Source organism: Lissotriton helveticus, chromosome 8 (genome assembly GCF_964261635.1).
Source record: "Lissotriton helveticus chromosome 8, aLisHel1.1, whole genome shotgun sequence".
Lineage (NCBI taxonomy): Eukaryota > Metazoa > Chordata > Amphibia > Caudata > Salamandridae > Lissotriton > Lissotriton helveticus.
In genome coordinates this window covers 1,521,588,057-1,521,603,568 of record NC_136069.1, presented here as the reverse complement: position 1 = coordinate 1,521,603,568, position 15,512 = coordinate 1,521,588,057, and the positions used below count along the sequence as shown (strand labels likewise).

At 44.7% G+C, this 15,512-nt stretch overlaps 1 protein-coding gene across 1 annotated transcript in view; it reads right to left on the bottom strand.

Annotated features, from left to right (window-relative positions):
- NARS2 (asparaginyl-tRNA synthetase 2, mitochondrial) overlaps nucleotides 1-15,512 on the bottom strand; it is a 421,381-nt gene that overhangs the window by 15,877 nt on the left and 389,992 nt on the right. The window lies entirely within an intron of this gene.

Below are 15,512 nucleotides of genomic sequence, written 5' to 3'. Positions count from 1 at the left end.
CGCAACGGTCCCATCATGGGTGAGTTATGGGTTTTCACTGGTACGTCAGAAAGAAGTAAGACAACCACATTTTCCAACGCTTCACTATTTGCACAATCAGACCTCAAGAACACGTTTAGCATTGCCAATGCTTGCTGGAATAAGGCAGGGGACAGGGGAGAAGGATGTAGAATCGAAGCTGGTGCATTTCAAACTATCAAACATTCCACCTGAGATATTTACCTTTAAATAGAACAAACCAATGATCCAAGTCAGCAAAATGATTGATGATGCTTTGAAATTCCATGATGATCAATGTCACAGCACAGTTCATAAACTTAAAACCAAAAGACAGGATAGGCGCAGCCAGGGGTCATTTCTGTTTTCAAACCCACGAAGCGGAATCCAACCAGAGCTGACCCTCTGAGGACCACTTCTTGCAACATGACCATCAAGTTGGCATTTGTTGACGGTGCCAAATCAAGCAGAGCGATTAAGGGTCCATAGAGTGCAGAACAAGTACTCAGTCAGCAGTGACTGTTCTCAGCAGCGGCTCCCCCGCTATGGCGAGCAGCGTCGCGCCCCTGCCAGCAGCCTCAAAACTTCGAAAAATAAAACAGCTAATCGTTTCATTTTTATTTCCTGGGCCGAGTCTTGGGGCAGGGCCCAATCAGTGACAGGCTGCAGGAAGAGTGGTAAAAAAAAAAAGGGGGTAAGGTCCAGAGGTCCTGGATATGGATATTAATTCCTGTTATAGTAGAGAAACTTTGCTCAAGGCTCTGGACCTTTCCAGCCTCAAAATGATAAGTGAAATGTGAGCGTGTGTTTCTCTTTCCCTCGCAGTCAAGCTCAGTCATAAGGGTTAATTCCTATTTTGCAACACAAAGAATGATCAGTGACTATTTGAATTAAAGAAGGAATTTGTTATTGGCAACAGCCACTTTATCATTTCATTGGTGCAAAACAATCAATTTCTGTTGGAGAAATGGAACAGCCGACACGTGTTTCGCCCTTTGTGGCGATTTTACCCAGGGCTTTCTCAAGGCTAATTATCTTATTCTGTAATCATTGGTTAGTGCAATCAGGCACACATTAGCATCAACAAATATTAAAGTTCAAATCAGAGAAAAGTCCAGAGGTAATCCCGTAGTGTGGCGATCCAGCGGAGTGGTATGCACTGCTATCAGTGCATATGTCGGCTTGACCGATCGTCTTAGGACGGCCAAACTGACATGCGCACTGAGATGTCTCTAACCCGAGCCGTGTTGCCTGGTTGGAGACAGCAGGCACAGGCTCCCAGTCTCTCTGGGAGTGCAAATCCAGGGCGCTCAGGCCAATCCAGACACTGCTCTCATGCTGCGAGGAGCATGAGAGCAGAAGAGTGGCGATTTGGCAGGCAAGTTCTTCTTTTTTGTGTTTGTATTTTCGTCATCGTCTATCGTCTCCCCACCCGCAATTCTGCCCCGACACCAGCCGCTACTGATTGTTATTCTGTGTGGCCGGAAGTCAGCCTCGAAAGAATCCAGAAATATTTTCTGTTGTCAAAGTAATGAATCTTGTCAATGCCTGCACATAGCAAGTGTTTGCTGGTAGCTATGCATCCACACCGTATCATCCAGCTTAAGGGTCAACTAGAAGAATGAAAGCGCTAATTTTCTAGGGCTAGCAGCTGAAGAATTACTGTCTAGACAGCTCCAAGTGATAGGTGGCAACTTACACACTTATGACCACCCTAGTAGGGCAGCCTGCATCTTGTGAATGTTGCTGGTAGTAAAATGTTAATAAAGAGGGACAAATGACACTTTGGCTCCAAGCGGGTAGAGTTCCATCAGTGAGGAGCGGTGGAGTGTAAAGACTGGATAGTGAATAGTGCCCACAAATAGAAAATGGGGGGAATAATATGATTGTGAGATGAGTATAGTTTTTAATAGCACAAAATATAGACAATTAGTTTTAGCTGAATAAATATGTTTACACTGAAAGATCACAAACTAGTTTATTATTTTGCTCATTTAACATAGTGTATGCCTCTGAGAACCTACTTAATTGGAGGGCATCTTGTACATCATTCTGGGCACTATCCATGAACTGCTCCATCATTATCTATTTCCTCTTTTTTAGGACTGGCTTGACAATGTTGTGCAACCTTATGTGATCTACCTAAAAACTGAGCCTTGAGGAGTACAACAGAGTGGGCACATGTTGGGGGGCAGGAGTACATGTTTGATTGAGCAGGCCTTTTGTGCCTCCATAGAAAAAGAGCTTTCCCTCCATGAAGCTCTAATTATTTTGTTTATTTATCCTGTAGCATGAACCAGCATTAGTATGGTTGCCTTGAGAAGGTTCATTATTACGCATAAAGGCTCTAGTTTACAATAGGATAGAGCTTTAACATGGCAGTGTAATGCTGTTAAAGTGTAAAGTAGATCATTTACAATGTTTCACCTCCGACAGCACCACATGCTCTTTCCTTTCCATCATCAACTTTAGACTTCTGAGTGCAAGTGTGTTTGAAAGCAATAAGGGGTGCCCAGGGCTACACTAATCTGGGAAACAGCCATTACAACGTGGTCATTACAATGCACTACCTTTACAATGCAGCTGTTACAACGCAACTGCATTTACATGGCCTTCCATTACAACAAAGCCTTTACAACGCATGTCACTACAACGCATGCCGTTACACTGCATACCATTACAATGCATGCCACTGCAACACATACCATTGCAACGCATTATAAGGTGAGTAATGGGGATTTTTTTAGTTTTAGGGTGGGCATGGGTTTTGGAGTACATGGGAATAGTAAATTTTACCCCTACACTATCCAGAACGTACCCTACTGTTGCACTCACTGGAGTGGGAATAGTAATTGTTACCCCTACACTATCCAACACTTAAACCTACTGTTACCCTAAAAGTATTATGCGTTGTAATGGTATGCGTTTTAATGGCATGCGTTGTAAATCATGCAATGTAATGGTAGTTGTGATGTAAAAACTGTGTTTTAAAGGCATGCGTTGTAATTGTTTGCGTTGTAACATCATATATTCGGCTAATCTACATGCATTTTTAAGTCTGCCTTAACAGTACAGCTGTTGCTGACCATAAGTGACCAAAAGCAAAAAGATGCTTCAGAGTACTCCAAAGAGGGAGGCTTTGGCTACACCACATAGCGGGTTCCCATCAGTACTGGATTTAAATGTGCCGAAGTTGTGTGCTTCCACCAAGAAGAGGGCTCGTATTGCACTTGTTGGCTAGTGGCAAAGTGTATACTCCATACAGCACTTAGTTACGATAGTAAACCAATGATCACGGCTATAGGTCTCATCTGTTTTTTATGAAATGTAACGAAAAAAGGCAGTAGGCCTAAATTATTAATTGTGAAAGCATATTTTAAAGTCAATAGGGTTGATAGGGATTACTATTTCATAAAGCCTACAAATAGATATTTTGTTACATAGAACCTCACAGACTACCATAGTAGTCACGGGATTTGGTGTTGGTTACCCACTGTGACAACAGTGGATATAGAAGATTGGTTCCGTAAGAATCCTTGATAGGCCCTCCTCGGGGAGATAGTATTTTGCTTAGCCAACTATAATTTTATATACATTTCTAATTTTATGACTGTATGCCTGATGGCTGCTTTGAGGAAAAGGTTACACTCAAAACAATAGGCTTGAGTAGGTTATGGTAAAAATCTAAAATCCCGATTAGTGCACTGGGGAACGTTATCCAATGCCATCTGTCTGCTTATATTCGAAAATGTCTAACAAAGGCATTAGGCCTAGTTTATTTACTGTGAAAAACATTTGCTAAAGTCGGCAGGCCTTTAACAGTGGTTGTTTTCACATTGAGTTGCAGGAAATAGACAGCTATTGTGTTGCATGTAATGTCACAGATTACCATAGTAGTCCATTCTAACAAACCCTGTGGGTTTACACTGTGATGATTCATATATGGCCCTGCTGAGAGGGACTGTATATTGTTTTGCAAACTGTATTTTTCCACATATTTATAATATAATCACTGTATGCATGATGGTTACCAGTTTATGTGCCCTTACATAGGCTTGTGTAGGTTAAGGTGTGAAGCTGATGGTAAAGACTATAGGCCAGGCTTCTCCGAGTAGCTCGTGAGGTACTGGTAGCTCTCCAACTAACTGTGAATAGGTCTCCCACGTGCAGCCCGGCCTACTGAGTAAGATGCTTTTGCATGGATGAATTAACATATGTATACCAAAACTGAAAAGGGTGTATTAAAGATGAAATAGTCGATGCCTGGAGAAACATAGATGAACTTTCAAAGTATATATTTAAAGATTAATTTTGCGTGATCAACCAGGTAGCACAGAGGAGGCTTTATTACTCGTATATTACCTTAGTGCCAGGGGCATTACAGCTAGGATTGGTTTGTATTACCCATGTAGAGGCACTAAAAAGTGATAAACCTCTTTTGCATTATTGCTGGAAATCCTGCCTGATGCACGTACTCGAACACTGCTTACAACCATACGCGAGGTGGGCACTAATGTAATCTTGTCTTATGTGGCCACTATACAACACGAATAATAGTAGTAGCTCAGCATGATTTTCATTGAACATAGCTAGCTCTTATTACAGAAAAGTTTGGAGAACCATGAGACAGGCCTTACCGTTCATTGGGAAAAGTCATACCACCGGTTTGATCCATTAGGAAATGTTATGACAAAGAAAGTAAGCATCACCTTCTTATTGTGAAAAGCACGCATTAAAGGCAATAATAATAATAATAATACAGCATTTTGTAAAGCGCGAACAGCTACCTCACTAGGAGGTGTCCCGGCGCTAGAAGAACATAGTTGACCTAGAGGAAAGAAGAGAGGGAGTTTTAGCGGGGTTGAGTGAAGAGCCAAGTCTTTAGCAACTTCTTGAAGCAAGGTTCAGAGGGGGATTGCTGAACTGCTAGGGGCAGGGCGTTCCACAATGTTGCAACATTTGCCGAAAAAGTTTGACCTCCTAATCGAGCTCTTTTTGTTCGTGGGACAACCAGTTGAACGCGGAAGTTGGAACGAAGCGCGCGGGCTTGGTAGTATCTCGGTAGCCGGGTTTTCAAGTACTCCGGGCAGGTGCCAAACAGAGATCTGAAGGCCATCGTAAGTGCCTTAAATTTGATTCTGCTGGCAACTGGTAACCAGTGCAGTGATCGCAAATGCGGAGAGACTGACTGCTTAAAAGGGATTCGCAACAGCAGTCTCGCAGCTGCATTTTGGACCCCCTGAAGTTTTTGAGTCAGGTATCTTGGTAGGCCCAGATAGAGTCCGTTGGCGTAGTCCAGCCTAGATGTAACTGTGGCATGGATTACAGTTTTCCGGCAACTCTCCGGGAGAAGTCTCAGAATCTTACGGAGGTTCCTCAGCTTACTCAGACAACAGCCGGCTACTTGTTGAATATGCGAGGCAAAGGACAGGCTATCATCCCATCTTACTCCAAGATTTTTTGCCATACGGCTGGGTGAGGGGGCTTGGGCCCATCTCCGTTGGCCACCACAATTCTGAGGGAGGGGGGGGGCCTTTTCCAAAGAAGATCACTTCAGTCTTATTGGCGTTTAGTTTTAATTTGTTCGTATTCATCCAACAGGCTATATCTTGGAGACAGCCCTTAAAGTTCGAGAAGGCCTCCTGTGACACCTCTGAGTACGGAAATACCAACTGGGTGTCATCAGCTTAAGAGATTGCCTTGACACCCCAGTTGGCAATCAACGTAAAGAGAGGAGCAAGGTAGATGTTGAACAAGAGGGGGCTGAGTGCCGACCCTTGCGGGACTCCACAACTGAGGACTTTGGGTGCTGAAGAGACCGTCCCTAGTGCCACCTTCTGTGTTCTCTGGGACAGATATGAATGTATCCACCCCAGTGCTTTGTCACGGATGCCTATCTCGGCCAGTCGCATCAGGAGTCTGGCGTGGTCAACAGTGTCGAAGGCGGCCGACAGATCCAGGAGTACCAGCATCGCTGAGTTTCCTGCATCCATCGACCACCTTACTGACTCTGCCACCTCAATTAGTGCTGTCTCCGTACTAAAGCCGGGACGAAAGCCTGATTGCGTCTCATGAAGAATCTTGTTTGCTTCGATGAATTTACTCAGCTGGCGCTGTATTAATTTCTCGAACATTTTTCCCGGGGCAGCTAACAACGAGATCGGGCGCAGATTACTGAGGTCTTCTGGATCCCCATTAGGTTTTTTTTTAAGCGGGAGGAGGGTTGCATGTTTCCAAACGTTCGGGAATATCCCCGAAGCGGTGGAGGAGTTCCAGATTTGTTGTACTGTGGGGGCCACAAAATCAGTTATGGTGCCCCATAGTTTGGCTGGGCATGGGTCGTCCGGGGAGCCGGATTTGCATCGGGTAAGTTCTTGTTTCACCTCACTCAGAGGTATAATCTCGAATTGAGTAAGGGTTTCACCCATCACATCTTTAGTCGCTAGGTCCGATTTCACTGTTTTTGTTTCTGGCCTAAAGGATTCGTAAACTTTTTTAATTTTTTGGTCGAAGAAGTCAGAGATGTTTTCGCATATAGTGGGTGACGGGGGGACCTCCCTCTCGATGCATTTGGGTTTAAAAAAGGACTGTACCACCTTAAAGATCTGTTTGCTTGACTGCTCTGCCTGTTGGATAGATTCCGCATAAAATTGTTTTTTTGTTTTCCTAATAGCTTTTTGTAGTTTTTTGGATGCTTCCTTATATTTGGCTTTTACTGGCAGCCCGTAGTTTACTCTCCATAGTCTCTCCAGCTTTTTACAGGCTGCTTTCTCCTTTCTAAGGTCCTGAGAGAACCAGGGGGCGGAGGGGGAGTCCCTCTTCGATAGAGCTCATGAGGTCGGTGCAATGGAAGAAACCATATTCCCGACCCAGTCATTGAGAAGCTGTGCGTCTATGTTCGCGTTGGCGGTGAGAGATGGAGTGTTCTGCACCAGGACAGGGCCCATAATATCGGGGACAAGTTTATTCCATTTTCTCTTCAAGAAAGAGCATTTACTTGAAGCCGGACTATCACATGCCAAGTTCAGATTAAATGGAATCAATGAGTGGTCTGACCATGTTAGTGGTAATGGTGCCTCTGGCTGCACATCCGTAATATTAGAAAAGATGAGATCGAGCGTGTGGCCCGCTCAATGCGTGGGTCCGTCATTAATCAACCTCAGCTTGGCCGTATTTAGTGTGGATCTGAGCAGTTCTGCAACAGCACAGTCCGTTTTATCCATATGAATGTTAAAGTCTCCGACCACGATGAATTGAGGGTGGAGGAGGGAGCTCTGAACAATCGTATCTAGCAGAGCCACTAAATTGGGATCCTCACCGCCTGGAGGGCGGTAGATCACTAATCCTGCTAAAGATAGCTGAGGGCTCACCTGAAAACAGAAGTGAAGGCCCTCAATTCCCTGAATCATGGTAGGGGCTGAAGAGGTTAATATTAGCTGTTCTTTAAAGATGATAGCTACACCTCCACCTCTTTTAGCGCCTGAGCGATTAGCGAGACATATTTTAAATCCCAGAGGGACAGCTAGCGCAATGGCGGTCATGTTATCCTCCTTGATCCAAGTTTCTGTTAAAAACAGAACGTCCCACTCCTGCTCTTCTAGTAAAAGCCAGACATCGTCTGTATGTTTGACTAGGGATCTGCAGTTCAGCAGGCCTGCTCTGAGGCCTTTCTGAATTGATGGTTTGGGAGCCTCACCGGGTCTCTAGGACCGAGAGATACCCCACAGGTCCCACAGATATGAGGGGGCGCAAAGGTCTGAGGGTCTATCTCGTGAGTGCAGCACTCAGATGTGGAATTAAAAGCCCATAGGTCCTCTCCTGACCACACAATCCTTCCTCTGCGCGCCGCTTTACCTGCAGCATGCCTGGCCCCGGCCGCAGTCTGGTCGCGGACGGGCGCAGACGGGCTTGCCCTAGGCGCGCCTTTGGCGCGCAAACGGCGCGCCCGCTGCGCTCGTCCGCTGCGCTTCCGGTGGAAGCACATACTAAATAGGAGGTGGGGTAGGGGCGTGGCCTGACAGGTGGTGGGCGTGGCCTGAGTGTCCCAGGGGGGGGGCGTCAATACCAGGAAGTGTCCCGCGGCAGCGTTCCTGCAGCTGCGCGGGGGTGCCCAGGGGAGAGAGGTAGGTTTTGTAGCAGATCACAAAATTACACTCAAATAAGTAAAAGCTGTTTTAAAATCACAGTAGTTACACAATTTTTAAAAAACGAGGAGCGACTCTCCCGGCTTCCGCCTCAGGAGGTCAATGTATTCAGACTTGCGCTTTTCTTGGCGCGCTTTTATCTGCTCGTTAAAAAAGGGGCGTGGCCTGACAGGTGGTGGGCGTGGCCTGAGTGTCCCGGGGGGGGCGTCAATACCAGGAAGTGTCCCGCGGCAGCGTTCCTGCAGCTGCGCGGGGGTGCCCAGGGGAGAGAGGTAGGTTTTGTAGCAGATCACAAAATTACACTCAAATAAGTAAAGCTGTTTTAAAATCACAGTAGTTACACAATTTTTAAAAAAACGAGGAGCGACTCTCCCGGCTTCCACTTCAGGAGGTCAATGTATTCAGCATTGGCAATAGGCTTTTTAAGCACTAATTGTTGTTACACTGTGCTAAAGCCAGTAGGCAGGTATTTTGTACATGAAATCTCACAGATTACTGCAGTAGCCAAGGATTTGGGTGTTGGTGACCCATGCAAACAAACAGCTGGGAGAGAGGATATGAATTACGATAATCCTTATTAAACTCTCAGAGAGATAGTATTTTGCTTTTCCAACTATAATTTTAAATAGATTTGTAATTTTATGACTGTGTGCCTGATGGCTGCCTCTTGTCAAAGATTACACTCAGTACAGAAGGCATGAGTTGATTTTGGGTACAAGTCAATAATAACAACTATAGCCTGATTGTGGTGCAGGGAAACGTATGCCAGATGCCATAGGTCTGATCTATTTATTATAAAAACATATGACAAAGGCAGTAGTTTTCCTGGCTCATTTATTGTGAAAAGCGTTTGTTAAAGCCGAAAGTACACTAGCAGTGAATTGTTATAACACCAAGTTACAGGCTATGAATGGATATCTGGATACATGTAAACTTACCAATACCATGGGAGGCAAGTGTTTGTTGTTGGTCATCTACTCTGACAAACCCTGGGAGTGGAACATTTCATTGTGATGATTCTTGCTAGACCCTGTTGAGAAGGGTTGTATACGATTTTGCCAACTGCAATTCTGTACATATTCGTAACTCAATGCAAAAGGGTTGCCAGCTTATGCGCACTTCAGTAGGCCTGCGTTGGTTATAGTGTCAAACTAATGGTAAAGGATATAGGCCTTATGGTGCACTGCGAAATGTTATGTCTGATTCCTTAGGAATGATCAGTTTCTCATGAAAAGTTATGACAAAGCAAGAAGGCCGGACCTACTTATTGCGAAAGGCATGTGTTAAAGGCAATAGGTCTTTAAGGGTGGCTTAAGTCTGTAAGTAGGTATTTTGTATAGAGGAGTGGAAAATTGGTTTGATTCGCTTCCATGTAATTATGCAAAACCTTGGGAACATTACGCGTAACTTACGTGTGATGCAAATCTGTCACTTAGCACTATATTTTAGTAGAAAATGTGTCATCACCTCAGTTGTTGATATGAGGATGCTTTTGACTGACTGACATGAGGATGCATATTGCGGCCCAAAATAAAATCACAATAAACACAAATGCTGCAAATAACTGCTGCTTGCATTCTGGTTGTTCACTTTGCAGCAAAATTATATCACAGGAACAAACTGTGCCATAGCTACATGCTACACGAAGTGGTGTAACTTTGGGAAATATTTCATAACAAGCACAACATGAAATACCCGAAATTACAAGAATTATGTTGCCGTAATTTAAATTCCCCCCAGGCCTAGTATTTTATAACATAGAATCTGGCAGACTACCATAGTAGGCAGGGGTTTTGCTGACCCACCTGACCAAACTATGGAGTTGGAAGATTTTTGCTGTGGCCATCCTCATCAGGCTCTATCAGTAGGGGTTTTATATAGTTTTGAATACTGGATTTAGTTTTTTACAGATTTGTAATTTTATAACAGTATACCTGATGCCTTGACAGAAAGCTTAGGACCAACCCAGTAGGTGTGATTTGGTTATAGGAACAAGCCAATGATAAAGGTTATGCACCTGATTATTTAAATTGGAAAGTAATCACAAATGTAGTAAGCCTGACATTGATTATGAAAAGCATAAGTTTTCACATTACTACTCAATTGTGGAATAACTTATCCTACCAGCTCAGAGCCGAGCCTAACTTTTCTAACTTCAGGAAACATCTTAAAACCTGGTTATTTTCATGACTGGTGTGATTTAGTCTAGGCCCCGGTTGTTGATTTCTAGATTCTGTTTGTTTAGTTTTCTGATTGTAGTAGACTTCGCCACCAAGTCGCCTCTGGCATTCATGCGCTATATAAAATAACTCAATATCAAAATCAATAAGTCAAATCAGTAGCTATTCAATGGGTGGTTTTTTATTACTCTGTATTGAAACCTACAGGTAGTTGTTTTGTAACATAAAATCTCACAGATTACCTATGATGGGGAGGATTTTTGCGTTGGTTACCCCTTCTGACAAATCCAAGGGATCGAAGATTTCCACTGTAATAATTCTTACTAGAAGCTGTTCGGAGTGCAAGATTAGCTGTCTTTCAGGATACGGTATTAAAAATATCATGAAATAATGTACCCCATGTGTCCATTTCCTCTAAACCAGGTGACCATTAAGGAATGTCGTTGTTCAAAGAGTATCACTGTTTTACCATTCCAAGATGGCCAACATGTTGGTGTAAAACGTGGCAGCCATGCTGAAACTTTAAAGCAATTGGCTATGTATAATATCTGTGAGACATTGGGTGGTTGGTTGAGGGGGGTGTTAACCCTGCTCAAACAACAGCCACAACCCCCATCTGGGTGAACCAAAAAAGTTGCTAAATTGACCTGAGCTTAAACCTGTGGCAGTTTGCCACAAAAGCAGCCAGGATTAATTTAAGAGCCAATGTGTAAAGTATTCATGCAGCACACAAACAGTAATAATGTGAAAACACAACTCCAGAAAAATCCCACACCATTAAAAAATAGATTACATTGTAACCAGTTATTTGATACCAAAACAACAAAAATCTTATCAGTAGAACCGGAGTTATGCATTTTGAAATTTTAAGGTAAAGACTAGTACCTAAAAGATCAAACCGCCAACCGCGGACATCTGGTTGCGCAAGACCGGGTAAAAGTCGGAAAATATGGCTGATCGCTAAGGAGTGCTGGTCTGATACAAGAGGTGGATTGGGCTCAGTAGGCGCTTACATTCGGACTTAGAAGAAACTTTGAAGAAAATGGTCTGAGAAGGGAAAGTTCCACTGGGCAAGGCTGCAGGTGGTGTCCGAGGAGGGAATGTCATCATTGGGGAGCTGCTGGACGAAGCCGCAGTGAAGATTTCTTCATTCAGACTTAGGCACTTTTTTGGAAGTCGAAAATGTCCAGTGGGACGAGGCTGGAGGCTATAGCGGATGGGAGTTCTACAAGGCCTGATACCCCTTTGGCGAAGGACTGCTGGAACAGGATTTGCTGCTGTGGAGAAGAATGCAGTGGGAGCTGCCGCGAAGTCCGGCTAACCGGTGAAGCACCGTGGGCAGATAGATGAGCAGGTTGGTCACAGTCTTCTCTCGGCTCTCAGAGCAGTTTTTTGCCAAAAACGGTTCTCAGAGGAGTATTTAACCAAAATATTTTTAAGCCCCTAGTTTTACATTTTTGTTATCTGTGCACCTTTAGCACCAACACCAAGGGTCCAGGACTAGAGGGGCACACTTGGGGGGATAGGACTCACTCAGGCTGGGGGTAGGTGCCGGTTCTGTCCCTGAGGCTCTGATCGGGAGACCAACCAACTAGCCCTTAGAGTCACTCCAGAAGACACAAGTTCACGTGATGAAACAGGGCTCAAGCAGCACAGCAGGCATCTGAGGGTTCGAGCAGGCTTCAGCAGCAGAGCAGTCCTTCCAGGTGCAGCAAATAAGTCTTCTGAAGCACACAGCAGACCACAGCAACAGGCAGTCTTCAAAGTCCTTGAGCATGTCCAGAAAGTGAACTGGAGAGCAGCTCTCAGGGACCCATTTTTAGGCTGAAGTCTACCCCACAGCGCAGCTGTCTGGTTTGCTACAGACATCTTGAGGATAAGCTTTACGGAGAATGCATTCTGCTCCTTGCTTACCATTGACTTTGTGGTTTGTAACTCACATTTGCAGCTTTCTATTTGCTGACTTTATTTGTTTTAGGAGGTCCAGCTTCAGTTTGTCCCTCCTGTGGAACATACCCTATTTACTGTATTCTACTACCAGTGCTCGAATTTTGTAAACAGGCCTTTAAGTCTTGTTCTCAACTTTTCACATTGGCTGTGCATTCAAAGACAGAGTTCAAATACCAGGCTCTGACTTCCAAGGGAGCTTGGTGTTTACTTTTCTTTCTCTGACTTAAAAGTGAGAGGATTTATGTGACAGACATGCTGGCTAGTAGGGGTGTGCTGGAGGAAGGCTATACAATATTTTTTCTAGCACACAACACAAATTGAATGTATGTAAATGAACTGTCCAGATATTTCAGAATTAGGAATGCGCAAATGAGCAAATGTTTTGGCAATCCCAAAGTGTGGTGGAAACAAATATTTAAATATGATAAAAAAATCAACACACTGAGGATTACATTTCCACACATTATCTTTTGTGTGTTGTATACTTTTACCAGTAAAACATATCTGACAATGTAATGGTCATTTCAATTGAAAATGTGTTATCTGTAATGTCAGTGCACTACCACACCATGCATAATCCACTCTGCGTCACTACACTCTAATCTGCACCACGCTACGCCTCTCTATTCTTTTCTATGCCAATGCACCCTACTCTACACCACTGCACTCTTCACCACTGCATTCTACACCACTGCACTCTATGGCACTGCTATCTACGCCGTGCCCCTCCACTCTACTCTAAATCACTGCATTCTATGCCACTGCACTCTACACCACTTTACTCAAGACCGATGCACTCTATGGCAATCTACTCTGCTACACTTTATGCCACTGCACTCTACGTCACTGTACTCAATTTTACTATGCACCACTGCATTCTATGCCACTGTACTCTACTTTGCACCACTACACTCAATGCCACTCCACTATACACACCTGCCCTCTATGACACCCTACTCTGCACCACTGCACTCTATGCCACTTCGCTCAACTCAGAAACAATCTACTCCACTCTACACCACTGCACTCTACACCAATGCACTCTACTCTACACCACTATACTTTGTGCCAGTCTACTCTATGCCACTGCACTCTCTAATGTACCACTCCACTCTATCCTGCACCACTCCATGCCACGCCACTTCACTCTACTATGAAACCGTCTACTCTACACCACTGCACTCTATGGCACTCCACTCTACAACACTGAAGTCTATGCTACGCCACTTCACTTTGTGCCACTGTACTCTGTACTACTCTACTCCAATCTACTCTAAACCAGTGCATTCTATGTCAATGCTCTCTACGCTAATGCACTCTAGACCACTTCACTCAGAACCTTCTCCAATCTATTCTGCACAACTGCACTCTATGCTCTACAACACTCTACCCCACTCCACGTCACTGCACTCTATGCCCATGCGCTCTGCACTACTCTACTCTGTATCACTGCACTCCACTTTACGCCACTGCACCCTATGCTGCACCACTCCACTTCGACGCCACTTCACTGTACTCTGAAAAAATCTACTCTACGCCACTCCACTCTGCGCTACTCCACTTTGCGCCAGTGGAGTATGTATTCTGCACTGAGCCACTCCTCTCTATGACACACAGTCCACACCCTTCCACTCTACAACACGACACCAACATGCCACTCCACTCTACTTTATGACACGCCACTCTACTCTATGACATGCAACTCTATTCCACTCTATGTCACTCCACTCTGACACTTTATGACCCTCCTAACTAGGTGGCTCTACTTTATGTTCCTCCACGCCATTCCAGTCTACACAAATTGATGCCACTTCCCTCTACACAATGCCCTCTATGCCACTGTATTCTATGAAAAACTACTTCACTCCAGACTACCACACTCTACTCTACCGGACTCCACTTCACGCCATTCTACGCCCCTCCACTCTATTCTATGACACTGTACTCCACTAGTCCACTCTACTCCTCTCTATGTCACTGCACTCAAAGACACTCCACTCTCCACGCTGCTCTGTACCACTGTACTCTATGTCAATGTACTGTTAGCCACTACACTCTATGCCACTCTACTCTGCATCACTCACCTCTACTCTATGCCACGGCACTCTATGCCAATCCACTCTAATCTACTCTGCACTCTATGCCACTACACTCTATCCGGTACCACTCCACTCCACACAACTTCACTCTACTCTGATACAATCTACTCTACACCACTACATCTTGCGCCACTCCACTCTATGACTCGACATGTCACACCACTCCACTCTACGAGACATCACTCTACAACGTGCCACTCTACTCTATGACACACCACTCCACTCTATGAGATGCCACTCCACTCTATGACATGCAGCTCCACTCTATGACATGCCACTCAACTGCATTGCATGCTACCCCACTCTACATCACTCCACGACACTCTACTCCACTCTCCACCACTCAACTCTACTCCTCTCTATGTCATTCCATTCGAAGCCATTCCACTCTACTACACTTCTCCACGCCATGCCACTCTACTCTACGCAACTCCGAAACACCCCTCCATGTTACTTTACTCCACTCTACACCACTTTGCTCTGCTCTTGCCACCCCACTCCGACACTCTATGCCATTCCACTTTATACTCTACGAGACAAAACTCCACGACACAAAACTCCACGTCACTGAACTTTGAGACACTCCACTCTGCATCACTTACTCTACTCTGTACCACTGCACTCTGTGCCAAGCACTGTTAGCCACTACACTCTATGCCACTCTACTTTGCATCACTCTACTGTATGCCAATCCACTCTAGTTACTATGCACCGCTGCACTCTATGCCACTACACTCAAGCTGCACCACTCCACGCCTCTTCACTCTACTCTGAAACAATCTACTCTACACCACTGCATTTCAGTTGTAAGCAAATTCTACCATGATTTAGGGAGATAGCTTGAGCACTTTAGCACTGGCTACGAGTGGTAAAGTGCAGAGTCCTGAAGCCAACAAAACTGAAATCAACAACATATGAGGGTAAAGGCAAAATGTTTGGGGGAAGACCACCATCAGGCTGACAGGTCTAACAATACCTCTGCAAATTGGACACCCTCTGCTATGTTTAGTTGCAAAATGGGGTGGCATGGAGGGATATGGTTACCTGCTGCTACCAGGAAAGGGAAGTTTACTGTAGCTGGTGCCAAAGCGTTGAGCAGACGCTGGTCGTATGAGGTATACCCGTTTGATTAAAACTGGACT